General features: G+C 37.2%; 1 protein-coding gene across 1 annotated transcript in view; it reads right to left on the bottom strand.

The window, feature by feature from the left end:
- The window catches only part of lpar1 (lysophosphatidic acid receptor 1), a 34,553-nt gene extending 17,352 nt beyond the window's left edge, over nucleotides 1–17,201 (bottom strand). The window contains exon 1 of the mRNA XM_052567679.1: nucleotides 16,940–17,201. The gene's annotated coding sequence lies outside the window, so the exon portion shown is untranslated. The remainder of the gene's footprint in view (nucleotides 1–16,939) is intronic.
- Nucleotides 17,202–19,753: the final 2,552 nt, after the last annotated feature.

Here is a 19,753-nt window from a genome sequence, read left to right as displayed (position 1 = left end):
TGATGTTTATCTGCCTAACTCAAGGGCATGTAGGTGACTTTGTTTCTTCAGTAGAGCACAAACAAAGATTTTTAACACAAACCGTTGCAGTCTGTCAGTCTTATACTGGAGGTGAATGTGAATCAAGGCTAAAACATACAATAAAACTATAAAAAAAAACACATACACAAACAAAACCAAATTAACGCTGCAGCTCGTGAGATAGGTGAGAGATAGGTGGTGGTAATGCACTTATAAGTCTGCAATCTGCCGTAAAGCAAGAAAAAGAAAAAGACGCTTCACAAGCCTGCTGCTGAGAACACGCTCAGGAGAGTTTTAACAGTTCGGACATTGTGTGAATGAGAGGAAAAAAATATATAAATACTGTTCTGTCTGCAGGGTTTTGTTTGTCTATGTTTTTATTTTATATTTTTTTATTGAATATTTTAGACATGATTCCCATTCACCTCCGTTAAAAGGCTGAAACAGTTAATGTTAAAAATTATATTTTGTATTCCACTGAAAAAAACAAAGTCACCTACATCTCGGATGCCCTGGGGGTAAGCAGATAACCATCAAATATTTTTGGGTGAACTATACTCAGTGGTGGACAGTAACGGAGTAGCTTTACTTCGTTACTGTACTTAAGTACATTTTTCAAGTATCTGTACTTTACTGGAGTAGTTTTATTTTGAGTAACTTTTACTTAACTACATTCCAAAGCATAAAATCTTACTTTTTACTTCACTACATTTCATAAAACATATCGTTACTCCCTATATATCACGTGCTCCGACACGCAGAAGCGGTGTCTGATTCATCATGAACGAACTGAGTCTTTTCAAAATAAACGTTTAAATCGGATCGCGAATCGCACCAAATGATTCATTTACGAATTAGAATGATCCGATTGCAGCTGTTCTGGAGTCGACCACTCACTGATTCAAATGAACCGTTTAGTGCGAGTCAGTAAGAACCGGGAGATCTTGTGAGCGCGCGTGTGTCTGATGTTGCTAAAAGTAAGTTATTAATGTCGAAATTTAGGATTAATTATTGTAACTGAAAATCCTATTTAGGTCAAAATTGTCAGTTGTTTGGGAACTAAACCCGCTGTAAAAAGTGATCTGTTTAAGCCCACTGAAATGCTCGAGTGCAGACGATGCAGACACATCAATCAGCGTCTCTGTGTTTTAGGTAAAAAAAAAAAAAAAACACATTAAACTAACACAGATTACATTAAATAACTCGTGCATGTTCAAATTCCCCGCTGCCGTAATATTAACAGTTTTATTAAAATGCTACCATGTCCTATGTGACGTCTGTTTTTATATTGTTTATCAACAGTAACGTTATACATATGTATATTCTTTGGATTAACTAGACGAGTAGACAGACTTGAATGTTTATTCATAACCGTACTGAAAATAAGTAAATATTGTTTGCTGATGCTAACTGTCTAGCTAACAAGCTTGCTGGTTCTAACTTAAGGTAATTTTTTATGAATAATGTCCAAATATTTTTATTCAACCACCTATATTTTAAATTTAAATTTATATATAGTTTACATCTAGGGACAAAAGAAATGATGTGATGTTCAGAACATGGTAACTACAGTAATTATCAAAGAGGGGAAGAGATGCACCCCGTTTGGCCAGGGGTGTTTTTACACCACAGACAAGATTTGAGAAGGAAAAAATCATTATGAAAATATAATTATATTTTCCTTAAAATGTTCTTCCTAACTTCAGGCCTTATTATCATGTCATATATTACTGTGATGTTCTGTAAAACAACAAACTTTAAAATACTTTGTTCTTACTGGTGAAGATCAGATGGTCATCTCTGTTTTCTCTCAGGTATATCACAGTGTAAGCTTCACAGTGAACTTTACTCTCGTCAGCGTAGTCCATATCAACAACAAAAATATATCTTTACTCCATATAGTGGTTATTTTGGAAAAAATCCCTGGGCCCGTATTCATGAAGAATCTTAATGCAAAAAGTAGCTCCTAGTGACAAAATTCTAAGAAAATTCTTAGAAATGTGGGCGTTTACTCTTAAAATTAAAGAAAAAATCCTAATAAAGAAAAAAGTAATTCAGAAAGCATCTTAACCCTTAAAAGAGGTCTTAAGGTCAAACTTGTTAGGAGCACAGACGAGGACTTTTAAGAGGCTTAAGAGTTTCTTTAGCAGAGGAGAAGAAGAAGAAATGTGTTGCAGACAATGGATGACAGTGAGTAAATAAGACGGTATAGATTATATAATAATTTATAATTGAATATATAAATTAAAGTAATCACTACATTACGATATTAAAATGCAACAATAAAATGCAACAATGCAATAGTGATGATTTGGGTCTGTCACAACCTTCTGTAAGCAGAGTGATCACACAATTACAGCACTTTCAGAACATCTTATTGTGTCGCAGTTCATTTCGTTTCCACTGGACATTCCCACCTTGCAGGCTCAAAAAACTGCATTTATGAATATAGCAGGCTTATAGGTGCACACAGGCAGGGAGAATGAACTGTTAATAGTTTGTGCTATACGCTCCTATGTCTGCTTCTTGTCTCTTGCTGTGACACCCGGCCCAAATTTTCCTTTAAGAATGGCCTTGTGTTCATCCACTAACTGGGCTATCGGTAAAGACTGTTCCTCTGTCCAGTTTGGCTTTCTCGCCATTCTTGGTTTTGATTCAATGTTTGATACATTAAAACCAACATTCGAACCGCCACTTAAATAGGACAGCAATCACTGTAATTAGAAAGAGTGGAACAATTTTTATCATTCTAGGCCAATCAAATACCTTATAGGAAATTACAAGCATGGTAAATAAAAAAAGGATTTATATACACACTTAAGCAGCTCTCTTGACACAGAAATACACACTCGGATAAATAAAGCCTCATCATCTTTTGGACGCCTACGCAGCAGGGTTTTTGAAAATCGTAACCTGAAGGTCAGTACCAAGGTTGCTGTTTACAATGCGGTGTGTCTCTCCACTCTTCTTTATGGGGCAGAGTCATGGACCTCATACCGCCAGCACATCATCCACCTAGAGGCCTTCCATATTCGCTGCTTACAAAAAATCCTCAGCTTGTCCTGGAAAGATCGAATCCCCCATACAGTCATCCTCAGCAACACCAACTCAATCTGTATGGAAGCTGCTGTGGCCAGAAAACATCTGCGTTGGATAGGGCACACCATACGCATGCCTGAACATCGCCTGCCCCGCCAAGTCCTTTACAGTCAACTAGTGGGTGCTAAATGTTCCGCTGGAGGGCAAAAGCATCGTTTTAAGGACTATACCAGGGACCTCCTAAAGCGGGCAAACATCCCCCTCACGAAGCTAGCATCTCTGGCAGTTGACCGATCAGCCTGGCAGGCCACCTGTGCCGCTGCGGTCTCTCAAATACACCAAACCAACCAAGACCAACGATCCATGAGGCGAATCAAGAGACACCAACGGGCGGCTGGTACCCCCCTGGTATCTGGTTTCCCCTGCTCCATCTGCGGTCGAGTGTGCGGATCAAGGATCGGACTTTACGCCCATGAGAAGTGGCACCAGCGGCAAGGTTGCTGAACCCCCATCCATATCCCTGGAGCAAGCGTTATCATCGAACACGATGGACAGCTAAGAGTGTGTATGTGAGAGAACAGTCAAATAGGAAAAATTATGCATGTAAATTCAAAGTGAGAATTAGAATAGAGCCTATACTTAAAATCACTCTTTTTTTCCTTCTTGGACAACCAACCAATCACAGTCTTCAAAAGATTGTGTCATACATAGCAACGGGGTCAACCCCGCCTCCTCACTAAGTTTTTGTCTTTTCCTTACTCAGAGTTGCTCTCAGATCGGTCCCGAATCGCTTTTAAGCTAAGACTCCTACGTAAAAGTTTTTAAGCTAAATTAAGAGTTTTCTGAGAGGATTCTTAGAATCTTTATGAATACGGGCACAGGTATTTTGAGCAGTAGGATTATTTAAAAAAAAATATGTGCTAGTATAAAACTTAAGTAGCCTATATAAAATGTCAAACATCTATCTTTCAGTACTTTTTTACTTAAGTACATAAAAAATTGAGTACTTTTGTACTTTCACTTGAGTAAAATTGAAAAGGGAGTACTTTTACTTTTACTGGAGTAATATTTTACTATACGTATCTGTACTTTTACTCAAGTACTTGATTTGTGTACTTCGTCCACCACTGACTATACTTTTAAAATGAATTAAATGACTTCAATTTTCAAATATCATCCAGAGTACTATTCAAGTATCAGTAAAGAATCATAACAGTAATTTTTAATTAAAGGAATAAATAAAGAAAACAATAAAATAAATAAATAAATAAATACATTTGAACCATTTTCAGTACAACAGTTTATTTTAGCCATTCATAAAATTTCAGCTCACATTCAGCTATCTCAGGCTCAGCATGCTATCAATTGTTTAGAATTCAAATGCCAAGCGAGTGCGGATGACCTTTCCACAGTTATTGTGTACTTCTAAACCTATCATCACCACACACTGGTCCATAGTGCTGCGATACAGACAGACAGATCCTCTCATTGTGTGTCTATGTGTTTTATCATATTGCCCCAGGCCTCTGATCTCTCTAAACTAAAGCCAATGAACAAGAGCAGTTTGTGCACAAATGTCTGTGAACTTCCTCTCTCAATGCTCAAAGCCACAGTTTCAGCATTATTGTAGCAACCATCCTCAATGGATAAAGACGGTGGAAAGGAAATTCCAGAAAGGCTTTGGCTGAGTGCACTTGATAACATTGTATCCACGGCTAAAACCACATCGCACGACCGTTACTCAAGGAAACATCTGGTGATAATAAACACTTATGCTTAGGAAGTACATATAAATTATATCGCACTTAAATTATATTTCATTTATCAATTGATCCTTCAAATGTATCTTTCCTCTAAAATATTTAATGTCATGCAATAATGCCATTTTTGCTGGTTTTTTTTTTTTTTGTTACCAATGTTGTTTCAATATACATCCATCACTGAATGACATGCTTTATCATGTTTATTTAGAAAATTGTGCTGAATCAACTTCAACACTTTCTGACTAGTAATTGTATTTATGAGGTTTTTCAATCTGGTTTTAAGTCTGCTTACAGCACTTAGTCCGCCCTTTTGAGAGTGTTACATTTTATTTACCTCTCCACTGATTCTGGAGACTCTGTGGTTCTTATTCTTTCAGATTTAGTGGCTGCTTTTGATACCATAGACCATTCCTTACTATTATCTAGATTGGAGTCTTGGGTAAGTCTAAAAAAATGGTTCCAATCATAGCTATCTGACAGAAAGTTTTTAGTGAAGTTGGGTAATTTTTCCTCTTCCCCTGCTCCTCTGTCCTGTGGCCTTCCACAAGGCTCTATTTTAGCTCCCTCTCTATTTTCTCTTTACATGCTACCTCTGTGCTTTTCATTTCTACGCAGATGACACTCAAATCTATATACCAATCAAGAAAAACACCTCTACTGCGGTTACTTCTCTTCTCCAATGTTTAAAGGAGGTTAAATTATGGCTAGTCCAAAATTTCCTCTTCCTAAATGAGGACAAGAACGATGTAATTGTTTTCGGTCCAAATGTGAACTATAAGAGTATAAGCCCTGAGCTAGAACGTTTATCTTTTTTTAGATCCTCACGGGCGCAGAACCTAGGTATTATTGTTGACCAGCATTCAAAATTTGATAGATATATTTCTTCGGTTATTGGGTCCAGTTTCTATCAGCTTTGTTTTCTGTCTAAAATTATATTAAATCTCAAATTGCGCGACTTCAGCTTGTCCAAAATGCTGCAGCCATACTTCTTTTAAAGTGTTGTAAACATGAAGACATAATTTCAATTCTTAGATCCCTACACTGGTTGCCAATCTGTCAGAGAACAGATTTTAAGATGCTCTTCTCTTTGTATATAAATCCCTACATAACAAAGCTCCTGTTTATCTATCTGAACTTCTTCTTCTTTATACTCCATCTAGAAGCCTATGATTCTGTGACCAGGCTTTGTTGGTGGTCCCTCGCGTTAGGCTAAACCGTAGAGGGAAGTGTGCATTTGCAGTGGCAGGACCACAACTCGGAAATACCCAGCCTTTAGAGATTAGAATGGCCCCTTCCTTTTCTATTTTTAAGTCCTTGCTAAAAACCTATTTGTTTTCCTTAGTGTATTGACTACTGTGATGTTAATTTTTTAAATGGGTGGTTTTAAATTTTTCTCCGGTCTGTTTTCTGTGTATGTTTAAAATACTTGTTCTTCTGTAAAGCACTTTGGTCAGCCTGGTATCTGTTGTAAATGTGCTATACAAATAAAACTGTAATTTAAATAGTGATTTATGACGATCCTGGAAGCATATCTAAATAATGAAATAGTTTGAGTGTTCATGCCAACATCTTTCCAGAAAATCAACCAGACTCACCAGATCTGAACCAGATCATAAGCAACAATATAAAATGCTATTAATATGCAATATCAATTCTGTGCAGGAAAACTTTCTGAGAATGAGGTTAAGGAATGAGCAACAGTACCAGCCTCAATCCATTTCGGTATTGGTCCCCTGCCTGTCTAAGAAAACAATACTGGCATTGTTCTGCACCCATCCTGTCAAAAAAGCAATAAAACTGGATGGATACAAAGAATAAATTGTTAACATTGGTGTATAGGCAATATTCCAATTTGATTCAGAGCAGAATGATGCTAATTTATGTAAATAGCCAGGCATCTGCAAGCTGTTAATAATAGAGCCCGACCGATATATCGGCCGGCCGATATTATCGGCCGATATGAGCTAATTGCATTTAAATCGGCATCGGCGTTTATAACGGCCGATGAAACATGAGAAACAGTCTCATATTCTTCACTCATGTTATGAGTGTTGCATAGTTTGCCCACCAGAGGGCGGTCTGCAGCTCCAGAGTTGCAACAGCGCCAGAAATCCACAAAGAAGAAAGCGATCAGCCAAGCCACCCAGGTGAGTCTGTTGTTCGTCATGTGAAATGATTGTAGATTTAGTTCATACACTGTATATAAAAACGGTGTGGTAGTTCTAGTTAACGGTCCTATCATTATCACTTCTAAATATTCTGTAACATCACTTACAGCCGCTAATGCATTGCTATATTAGATTAGCCACAAAGCTAATACCATGTTTATCAGTGGAAGAGCGCGAACGTTAATAAGAGGTCGAACTATAAAGTTAGCGTTTAGTGCTTATTCTATTGCGGTGTGTTTCCCACATAATGACCGCGTAATGGGCCTTTCACACAGGACGCGGTATGCACAGCGCTTGGCCGCTGGGTTTAGCGTTGCCCTTCAGATACAACGCGATTTGCCCTGCTCTGCGCTATGGCGTAGGCGGAGTTTTCAAAACTTTTAGCGGGAGCTCTTTCATAGTCTGTTGTTCCTCTTTTCGGTCAGCAGCAAACATGTATCTGTCCCGTTGTAAGAAGCGAGCGATAGCGCTAGTCCTGCTGATGAGAATTAAGAGAGAAGCAAGGAAGAAGAGGCTACCCTCAGGCCCAGGGAACAATTTGGTGAATTCAGGCTGGTTACGTTACTCTAACGCTAATATAGCTTCCTTTTTAGCAGGCCCCTTAAATGCTTGCTATTAACTTGTTTGAAGGTGGTTCTTCTCAAAATTGACAGCGGTGTGTTCATGGCACTAACGTTAACCATTTTGATTCAGACTGCACAAAGAGAAGAGGAGAAGATATACGGGTCCGTTGTGAATGTGTCTGTGAGATCAAATATAGTGTAGTTACAGTAACTACAGTAGGTGCGTCAGAAATGATTAAATCAGAGGGGACATGTAAATAAATGTGAGCTGAACAAGCGCTTTTTTCTTTTCTTTTTTTTTCTTACATATTGTTTCAAAGCAGCTTTACAGACATAACAGGAAAATGTTGAAATAATATTGTTAAATATAAGGAGGTTAATACCTATTGCTTGACAAATAAAAAAATATATATATATTTCTCATTTTTGCCTATGTAGGAGATCCCTGTTTATTATTATTATAATTCTAATGATGACATGAGTAATGATACATGGTGATATTATTAATACACATGCTTATTCTTTCTATGTCTCTCTTTCTGCCCTACAGATGGCTGAAAAAGGTGAATGATGTAGCAGCAAAAGTGTGGGACTACTTCTGCAAATACTTTAACTTTAACTTTAGTATTATAATTTATTTACAAAACACACACAGACTGTTAAAATCAGCTTCAACTGGAAGAAAGTAAAAGTGTTAAATGTTTAAAATCAGACTGTTTTTTGATCGTTAAAAAATATATACTTTTGATGTGCAATTGTTTAGTGATTGAGACCGTAATCTAAGGCTTTTTTTTACATAAATCCCTTCTGGAAAATGGTTTATACAGCCCACATACATAGAACAGGCAGATATTTTGCCATTGAATGTTATGTAAGTGCAGCTTATAGGAAATGGGTCTAATATCCAGTTTATTTTCAAAATCAAAATATCGGCTTATAAATCGGCTCTTTTTGAGTTATTATCGGCATCGGCATCGGCCCCCAAAAATCCATATCGGTCGGGCTCTAGTTAATAATCCAGGAAGAATGAAGAACCCTGGTAAAGTAGTGGTGAATTCATGTTCACAAACTTTGAGGGTCATTCGGCATTAAATATACAGTTAAAAATAATAATAATAATAATAATAATAATAACGTCCCATAGGCTACATTGACTGAAATTCAGATAGAATTACGTCAATTTCCATTACACATTTAAAAGAAACCATAATTCTACATCAACTACAAAATATTACCCTGTTAGACATGCTGGGTTTCTAGAGGAAGTTATGTCTGAACATTACAACCTTGCTTGCTCTTTGATGCTAAATCCTGTTCGAAAACAAGTGTCACAGGACCTGTTTTGGCATGTCCTCCTGCCATGGACTTGGACCTCAGGTTCAACTTGGACCTGGTTGCAGATGTGCTAATGGTATCATATTTCAGAGCACACTTAAAGGGCATTCTATGACAGCATTAGCCTATAAAAACAAAGACCCTTTCTGTAAAGTGACTCGTGTAAAAGTTACAATAATTGATTTCAAATGTATTTAAGTATCACAATGATTACACACAGCCTCAGGCAGAGACTACAAAATTACAGATGGACTGCATAAATGACACAAAAGCAGTATGGACCTGCTCTGTTGAATGTGTTTACTGATCTATCACCACCACCGACAACCAGCTTTGGTTCTTTGGAAGCATCTTCAGTCCCAAAACACAAGTTGGCTACAGTTAGGCCACAGATCCCCCCCCCCCCCCCAAAAAAAAAAAACAATATATATTTATAAACTAAACTAGACTAGATTAAACTAAACTAAAGTAAGTTATTTTCTCTAAACCACAAATGTGCCAATGGACTGCTGAGAAATGGTTTTGAAGTTTGCTGAGAACTCTGGGCAGTGTGACTGCCTGGTTTTCCATTATTGGCTTTAGGTGACAGTTCGGCACTTGATGTTAGGTGGCCTTGAATCTAACTCTAGAATACATGAAAGGGAAAATGGGAAAATATTACCTGTCTTGCACTAACTGGCTTAACGTACTTAAACCTGGAGCCAACCAACTTGCTAAATGGTCATTTATTATGTAGTACCCTTACAACAGTTGTTCAGAAGTCAGCAAAAATGGAAATGGAAAATGAACCACTATAAGGTCTAGTTTGAAGCATAGACAACTGCAACTGGAGAGCTGTTCTTCAGCATAAAACCCCCGATATACTTCAGGCGAAACGGACGGACAAACTGGTGTGGCAGCATTTCAAATCAGTCCAAAACAAAGTTCATTTGGAGTTCATTTTGGGAGTTTTAAGGTTTCTAGAAAAGTTCATTCTGGCTTGTAAACACCTTCAGACTACCATTGGTTTGTGGCGATTATCTAATAGGTAGGTGTGGCTCTGGGGCTCCACCTTCTTTCACTGGTACATTTCTCCTGTTCAGTCTGTTGAGGTCACACCAATTAAAAACATGGACACACTGGAGAGCTGTTCACAGATGTTCGCTAAAAGTATACTGCTGTTTAAATTTACCGTCAGCATATCGGTTTCTTAAAAAAACGTATCTTGGAGTATCTCCCATGTGCCAAGCAGTGGCGTCCAACCTTGCTCCTGGACAACCAACGTCCTGCAGAGTTTAGCCTTAACCCTAATTAAACTCATCTGAACCAGCTAATCAAGGTCTTCAGACTCCAAAGAAAGTGTGTTGGAGCAGGATGGGGCTAAACTCTGCATGAAGGTGGTCCTCAGAGAACAGGACTGGACACCTCTGGACTATAGCAATAACAAAGTAAAATCTCTTGGTGGCAGCACTCCACAACACAATCGAGGGCATGGAGTTGGTTAGTCTGATGGCACGCTATGCCACAAAGATGAAGCCCAGCAGGGCTCCAATCCAGAGAAGGCCCTTTTGAAACCACATAAATAGAGCGTATTTGGCATGCCAAAAAACTGTATTCTCTGGGTCTGTAGAGACAGTTCCACATGGGCAAGGAAGAGCTGTGGATGTCCTACACAAATGTTTCTTCTTAACTCTTTATTGTTACATCCTTGTTTGCTTTTCACATCCTTTTGTGGAGACCCATCATACTGGCAAGTCTGGCAAAATCAGAACCACTATTGTCTGGTCTTCAACATATGTTTTATACAAAAAGGAAAAAGCTCCATTATTCCATTTCTGCTGCTACTTCTAAAACCCACATTGACAGCAATAACAGGGACTACGTAAGGCTGCTATTTATTGACTATAGCTCAGCTTTTAATACTATAGTCCCCTTAAAGATAGCTTCTAAACTCATAGACCTCGGCCTGAATTCTTCACTCTGCAACTGGATTCTTGATTTCCTCACCGGCAGACCTCAAGTGGTGAAACTATGCCAGTACACCTCCAGCTCCATCACCTTGAATGTAGGAGCCCCACAGGGCTGTGTCCTGAGTCCCCTGCTATACTCTGTCTACACACATGACTGTGTGTCTTCCCACAGCTCCACATCTATAATCAAATTTGCAGATGATACTGTGGTTCTGGGCCTCATTCACAACAATGAGCATATGCAACTATATATGATAACATAATTTTTTGGAACACAGAGAAACTAAACACATCATGAATTGACCTACACTGCCTTAATGATCACACGTCTATGGAAATGTCTTTGGCAAGCATTGAACTGTGTGTGGTACCACACAACTCAAGCATATAGTCCTGCAGTTCTCAAGAAAAAGTCAAGAAGATGAAATCTACATTTGGCTCTTCATGGTTCAATCATTTTAAGTTTTGGACATGGAAATTGTTTTACGCCAGTCTGGTGAATCAAACCCCTCCTAGAATATGTTTAGCAGTGCATGGTGGCACTATCTTCCTGAACATGTCACGGTAGAAAAGTGTTTGCACCTGGTGCTCTCATATTCCTTGGAAGTTTCTTACAAAACAATCATCAGACCTAATGAATCCCACAAGATGGCTGCTCAAGTCATTATGAAACCCAGTGTTTAAAAGTTGGCAATCTCAGTTGGATGAAGCAAACAGGATAAAAGATGATTTAACAGGTTTTTTCCATTACTCTGGGGTCTAGGCTTCCTACTCATTTCTCCAGATTATCCTTCACTGTACACGGTCTTTAGATACATACAAGTGGTTTCCAAATGGCAGCCCTCCGATATAAATTGGGTCACAGGGGTTCAGTTTTAAGGCTATATGTTTGCGATATTCAGAGCCAATCCTGTTAAATATCCATCTGTCTCTATTAAAGCAATAATTCATCCAGAAATATTCATATATCCAGCCAAATCCGAAACCAACATGACTTTCTATCTTACTTAAAAAGGACAAGAAATTTTTTTTTGATTGACAAGACTACTTTTAAAAATCTAAATGAATGTGAGATGGATGTTTATATTTTTAGTAAATGATAACCCTGTAATGGATTTTGGGGCTTTCAGGCCAAAAAAGCAGCATAAAGTATCATAAAAGTTGTCCATATTGCTTACATATTGTATAATATATTGTAGTTGTATGAAGCCATATAATGGTTTGCATGAGAAATGTACCAAATATGCATTAGGGGAGAGTGGGGACGGTTGCAGTGAGGGACAGTGGTAACATACTGGAGCTTATTTCTTCAATCAGGAATAAGTGATTATATTTAAACTGCACATGCTCAATTAGTCCTCATCATTCTTGGAAGAAATCAGCCACATGTGACCATCCTTCTACAAATAAATAAATAATATTGAACTCCTAATAGGGATGTTACATATATTAAGTTATAAGTTAAAAGGGGGGGTGGAATGCTATTTCATGCATACTGAGTTTTTTACACTGTTAAAGAGTTGGATTCCCATGCTAAACATGGACAAAGTTTCAAAAATTAAGTTGTACATTTGAAGGAGTTTTTTGTTCCCAAAATACTCCTTCCGGTTTGTCACAAGTTTCGGAAAGTTTTTTTCGAGTATGGCTCTGTGTGACGTTAGATGGAGCGGAATTTACTTATATGGGTCCTACGGGCACGTCTGCCGGAAGAGCGCGCTCCCGTATAGCAGAGCACTGAGAGCACAACAGACTTCACTGATCAGAGCGAGAGCGTCGAGAAATGTCACAAAAGAAGTGTATTTTTGGTTGCCAGGGCAAGACAACCCTGCACAGATTACAAAAAAAAAAAACAGCATTAAGGGACCAGTGGATGGAGTTTATTTTTACAGAGCATCAACGGAGTTGTGCAAGTGTTTTTGTTTGTTCCCTGCATTTCGAAGATGCTTGTTCACAAGGCCCAGTTTGACGACGGATTTGCGTATCGCTTATTTCTTAAGGATGATGCAATCCCAAGGAAAAAGGGTCACGATCGTGTGTTGGAACCGCAGGCGGTGAGTAAAACTGCTTAAAATATCTCTGCCTCCTTGTTAGTGCGTCCCCTCCCATGCCAGAGACCCGGGTTTGAGCCCCGCTCGGAGCGAGTCGTTGCTGCTGCTGCTCACGTTCAGTTTCAGCCTCTGGATCTGATTCTGGATCATAAATAAACGGCTGAATCTGACTGTTAGCCATGGTTTGTTTTGGAATGATGGGTTTTCCCTCATTCGTAATGTCACATCTTCCAAACGCAAAAGCCTAATCGCGCTCGTGATTCTTTAGCTCCGCCCACACGTCACGCCTCCAGTCGGAAAAATCGCTACAGACTATCTTTCTCTTATGAATATAATAAAACTAAAGACTTTTTGGATTTATGAAGGATGCAGTACTACTCTATATGTACTCAAGATTAACAGGATATTGAGTGAAAACGAGCATTTCACCCCCCCTTTAACAAGTTTTATCACAGCTGTCACATTTTGGTGCAACTGTCCCAGCATGCTGTCCCTTACCAAAACACTGATGTGAAAGCTTGCCATAACACTATAAAATTGCAATTTTTATGGTTTAATAAAGAACCCCTTTCAATAGTCAGGTCTCTCTTTTTCTTTTTCTTTATTTATTTTTTTAAAGTAAATAGGTTTTTATAAGTCTAATGTGGACTAAATTCCTCCTCTCTCACCCTCACACACACACACACATACATCACTTGAATGCACACACACTCTCTAATTTGGATTTAAAAAGTAAGACTGATTAAAAACCTGGTTAACTTCTAGTTAGTCAAACTTTACGCTGCAGTCCTGGCATAGACTGGTTTGGTTGAGTTTTATTATGTTGATAAAAAGTAATACAAGACATTTTATCGCTGACACCTACTGCTAAATCAACTTAGTGATTCACCTCAGCAGCTGCATTTGTTATTGTACTCCAGTTACTTTTAGCTCACATGACGTGGTTCTTTTATCTGATTCACCCTTCGATTTCCAAATTGTTTACTCGGTTTTCATTCTTAATGATATTACAAGTGGGACTAAACTAAACTCTCTTGATACCCCACACCCCAAACAACAGCAAGAGATGAGAGATTTCCTGTGTTATTCACTGTTCTACCAAACACCCAACTTCAGACCTGACTTGAAAGTAATGTTATTAGGCTGTCTATGAAGTTAAATTAGTTATTCATAACTGAGCACATTTCAACATGGCAGTAACAATTAGGCCAATATTTTTTAATATGAAGAGGCTTTGAGTGGGCTAACCAAATAGTTCATGTATATACACACGCTAGGAACAAGAGGCCGGACATACATCACTATGAAAATGGATGTGATCTCTTAAGATGAAATTGATGTGTTATTTTAAAGTGATGGCAGATGAGTATTCAATGACATCAATGTAAGAAAACTTGAGGAAGAAGCCAAACGGTGATTTCATGCACTCGTCTGAACTATTAAACCCACGTTTCCCTCTTTTCCATGAAGCCTGTTGTGCTCACAGTTGTGTATGGGTGTGTTCAGAAATGCATATGGGTTGCACACTTTAAACCCCTATGTTTTAACTTAACATCTTATATAGACTTTATGCCATGTGTGACATAATGTACATATTTTAATTTAAAAAAAAAAAAAAAAAAAACCTAAACCCCTTGACACCAGTCAAAACCAGGTCATATTTCCAAAATAAGGTTGAACAAACCTTTATGCACACACACACACACACACACACACACACACAAACACACACATATAAACATACAGTAAATATATAAAGAGAGAGTTGTTGATACCTACAGTAGCCATAATTTACATAAAAATATAAACATGCCCTCTTCCCTCATTATTCTCTAACACAATATGGATTTTTTTATTACTATAATATAAATTTATATAAAAATAAATATTTTTATTACATTGACTTAATACGTCATGTATTTCACTACTGCAAAATTATGCTGATTTAAAAAATGCATAACAGTATTTACTTATTTGTTTGGTTTTTTTTGTTTGTTTGTTAGAAAATGTTTAACATTTCTGAAATTAATTTAATAATGTAACCCCCCCCCCAAAAAAAAATTATATATATATATATATATATATATATATATATATATATATATATATATATATATATATATATATATAATATGTTCTGTTTATGTATGTATATATGTACGTATGTATGTATTTTTTATTTTATTTTGGGTTGTATGCAGTACAAATTGGATTTAAAATGTAAAAAAAGAGAGAAATAAATAAATAAATAAAATATAATAAAATATAATAAAAAAGACACACAAAAAACATTGCATTTCTTATGTATGTATGTATTTATTTATTTATTCTTGAAAATTGTTAAAAATGCTGTATTGCAGTAAAAAGAATCACTATTGAAAATGTATTCATTTATTTATGAAATAACATCAGAACATGTTAAACACATTGTAATGAAAGAATGTGCTTTCATTTTTCAATTTTCACGACAAAAAAAAATAAAAAATATGAAAACACAAACTCTATGGGCTTTTTCCTTCCCAATTTGGGCCGTAAACAGTACAAGTTGGACATATTTTTGTGTGATACACCCTACTACTACAACTAAGCAAGTCATCACAAAGTTGCAAGAGCCTACCACAATTCACACTGTGAGTTTCTCTTTGAAGCTAACCAGACTAGGCGCCGTAAACTCCAGGGAGGAAATAAAACAATCTCAAGATAACAGCGTGACACCAACACAACAACAAATCATCATCCTACGAAGATAATACACAGTTTACAAATCAACGAACCTCATGCTGAAGCTGAGCTAAACTGTTTTGACGTCTGCATCTCCTCACAGATTCAAAGCAACGAAACGCACACCTCAAAAGATCACATATATCAAAATAGTGTGTCATATTTATACTGCTGACTGGGTGGCCATTAAAATAGCACACAATAGAGCACCACCACGCACTGGATGGAGTCACGGGACCTCCCAGCCATGCCCATTCCACCTATTTATTTAGAGAGCGCCACTGCAGCAAACTGAAGGCCACTGAACACATTTCGTGTCTCTGTCTCGAGTGAAAACCTTGGCACTAAAGTTGTTAAGTCTACCTAGATTTTACAAAAGCACAAAATAGACTAAAAAATTCATAAAAATAAATCAAAGTGTGCTCAACCTTTTGACTTCTAAAGAAGTTCAAATAACTTCAATAATAATAATAATACAATCTATAAAATACATTTTATTATAAAGCTTCTGTTATACTGTATATCAGTCATCATGCAGCATAACTGTGGTTTCATTTGCAATCGTACTACAACTTCGTAACAGGGTGACCACGTCATGACTCAGTCGAATGAAATGAAAATAAATTTTGCCCTTGAGATGATTTTCAGTTTCATCCTCCACAGCGGACTCAGACCAGGACCAAACACAGCTTCTCCTTACACACTGCTTACAGCACAGTCAGAAGACTTTAAGAAGATGATTGCTGTGCATTGATCTGCTTCTGTCCTGGTTTGGAATACATTATTTTTTTGGGAGCTGACCAGAAGGGCCAGGAATGTTTGACTGCTATCAATCTGAATTTACAACACACCAGAACGGGTTGTTACAGCAGTGCCACGGCACAGTATGAAACAATCCCCCTTTTGTTAGGTACACTTTATCATCTTCTTGTGAGAGTTTAGTCTATGTGGAAGGGGAGGTGTTAGTGTAAATTGGGGCAAACACTGAAGTTTGACACCTTTTGGGAACAGGGTGGCACCTATGCATACACCCAAAATGACAAACCTTGAAAGAGTCTGTTTTATATCCTCTAATTTATGCATAACTGAATTCATAAGGGGGAAACTACATCAATTAGAAGCTAGAAATGAATTATGATGCTTTTTTCTGTTGCTTTGCCTCTTCTATCGGACACTGCCACGCGTTACTGTCTCTGAGATCAGAAATGTGCATGATCTGCTGATATTACATATTTATGTGGGTTACATCACATTAAAAGCTTAACAACATGAAAAAAAATGCATATCTCATTTACCATTTTCAGATATTAAACCTTGACTTTAGATACTTACTTGCAGAAGTGATAGTGAAATCCAATAAAGTTATTCCAAATCTCACTCGTAACTCCTCAAAACGTAAGATAAAAGCTCTAAAACACTTCTAGCGCTTGTAGTTAGGACAGATGGCTCGATTGTAGTTTAGCAAGGTTTAGTCCACGGCTGTTTGAAATATTCATTTTATTTCTTTCGCAGTTGCACGGATGCGAGCTGGAATAATTCACCTCTGTCCCGCTACACAGAGAACAACCGCAGCACTGAGACCACACTCTCGCAGAGAGACACAGGGAGGATAGAGAGATGTGTGAGGGACGTGACGTCACACACTCACACGCACACGCACTGCAGGCGCGCTCCGGTGTGGCGTGCACTATAATTGAAAACATATTGTCGCCTCTCTGAGTAAAGTTTATAATCAGCGAGTGAACTACCTTAACATGCACGTGATTTCTCAGAAAAAAAATCCATATATTATATTATATTAGTTTTTTTTAATGTCATTACATTGCTTTTTTTTTTTTTTTTTTTTTTTTTTTTGAAAACTTATATTTTATCCATATGTTATGCTATGTACTCTGTAGAGGACACCAGGACTTAATTCCTGTTAAATGTTTTTCACATCATGTCAGGTTACTGTCAATCTCAGACTGATTTGGTCAATAGTTTGCCAGGTCTTCTTAGGTAAATGGAAACTCTGCTTAAAGAGGTTGTTCCACATTATTAAGCAAGTCACAGTTCTCATGAAATATGGCGAGGAAGAAAGATCTTTCTGAAGAATGAAAGTATGAAACAATGCAATGTCTTGCAAAAGGCATCAAAACAAACACTATTTTGCTAAAAGCAAATACAGATTACTGAACCATCATAAGATTTGTGAGTGACTTGTACATAAGATCTTGGTCAGGTGAAGATGCATTAAGGAAAGTTTCTCTCAAACAAATGAACTGTATTGTTATGGCAGCTGTAAAAAAAGGTGTTTGAAGCTACTGGAGTCTCAAGATCCTCTCCATGCAGACGGACAGTTGTGTTAAAGCTGTGTTTCAGTCACTGCTAACTAAACCTCGGAAAGAGAAACCTGCTCAGTGGCTGTAGAAACACATGAAGATTTCTAAATAGTTTTATTCACTTACAAATGCTTAAGTACAAAGGATGGTCCAGATATATGCATTTCTAATAGTTGATGAATGGCCATCCTATTCAAATGAATCTGAAACACCAGCTAGGAGGCTGGGTGATGATTTGGGTTGGAATATTAGGAAGTGAGATGTAAGGTCATTTAAAGTGTCAAAATGACTTCTGCAAAATATGTGGAGTTCATTAACTGACCTAAACTTTCCTTAATACATCTTCACCTGACCAAGATCTTCTGTGCTGCAAGTCGCTCATAAATCTTTTGATGGTTCAATAATCTCTATTTGCATTTTGCAAAATATTGTTTGTATTGATGCTTTTTGCAAGACATTGCATTGTTTCATACTTTAATTCTTCAGAAAGATCTTTCTTCCTCGCCATATTTCATGAGAACTGTGACTTGCTTTATAATGTGGAACAACCTCTTTAAGTAGGGTTTCCATTTACCTAAGAAGATCTAGCAAACTATTGACCATACCAGTCTGAGATTGATACCAGTTACCTGACATGATGTGAAAAACAGCACAAATAAAGATCGGACTCTTTATTGTACCGAAATCCTGTTCATATGTCACTTAAATGATACTTTAGAACACGATGTATAATGTATATACAAACAAGAAGCGCAATAACGAGAGCAATAATTGTCTGTAATTCTCATCATAATACTGAATACTTCATATTAATATTGATATATCATTTCTTTCCCTATTCACTTGGTGTGTCTCACTAAATGCCTAATAAACATGCTTTAAGTCCTGGTGTCCTCCACAGTGGACACATATGAAATTGATTTCCTGTTTTGTAACAAGTCACATTTTGATTTGAAACCCCATGACATTTGAGATGATGATTTATGGCGAAAAAAAAAGAAAAAAAAAAAAATATTAATTATTATATATATATATATATATATATATATATATATATATATATATATATATATATATATATATATATATATATATATATATAAATGAGTCAAATGCTCATTACAAAATATTATCATATTTCCATAAGGGTGTTGAATTTGATCACTAAATTAATGTCAGCTGTTTTTAAAGTCCAGGAAGAGGGAGTGGTCATGATGAAACTTCCAAACATTTGGTATCTCTGAAAAGCCCTGAATTTGCTCTGTATATGACATCCAGACTGTGACGTGTAAAACTTTTATAAACTATAAAATATATATATACATATATATACATATATACATAGACCTACCTCTTAGTAACATTAAATCATGGTACTGTATGTCATTATTTGGATATGTTCAGATGATTCTGCCTTGCATTTAACCTTTGACCCGACCTATTCTCTACATTTCTGTTTGTCTTTGTTTAACAGGCACTGAACAAGCATAGTCAAGTAAACCATAAGCAGGTCTGTGAATGTACTTGCACTATCCAAACAAGCATACTTCCGCAGAATGAAAACACTTACCACCGTGTGACATCACTCACTCACTCACACACACACAAACACATGCACAAGGAAACCAGAAGCTCCAGGCATTCTCCTCACCACTTATCCTTGCTCCAAGTCGAGCCAAGTGATCTAAGTCTTCTAAGGCTGTGTTTACACTTGGCATTAACATGCGACCACCACGATACAATCGAGCAGATCGGATCATCACTCAATCAGAACACGGCGACTTTACACTTGGCAACATCAGCTGACTTTTCTGTCTGGATAACC

The sequence above is a fragment of the Carassius gibelio genome, chromosome B10, assembly GCF_023724105.1.
Source record: "Carassius gibelio isolate Cgi1373 ecotype wild population from Czech Republic chromosome B10, carGib1.2-hapl.c, whole genome shotgun sequence".
Taxonomy (NCBI): domain Eukaryota; kingdom Metazoa; phylum Chordata; class Actinopteri; order Cypriniformes; family Cyprinidae; genus Carassius; species Carassius gibelio.
This window is presented reverse-complemented; position numbering and strand designations above follow the sequence as displayed.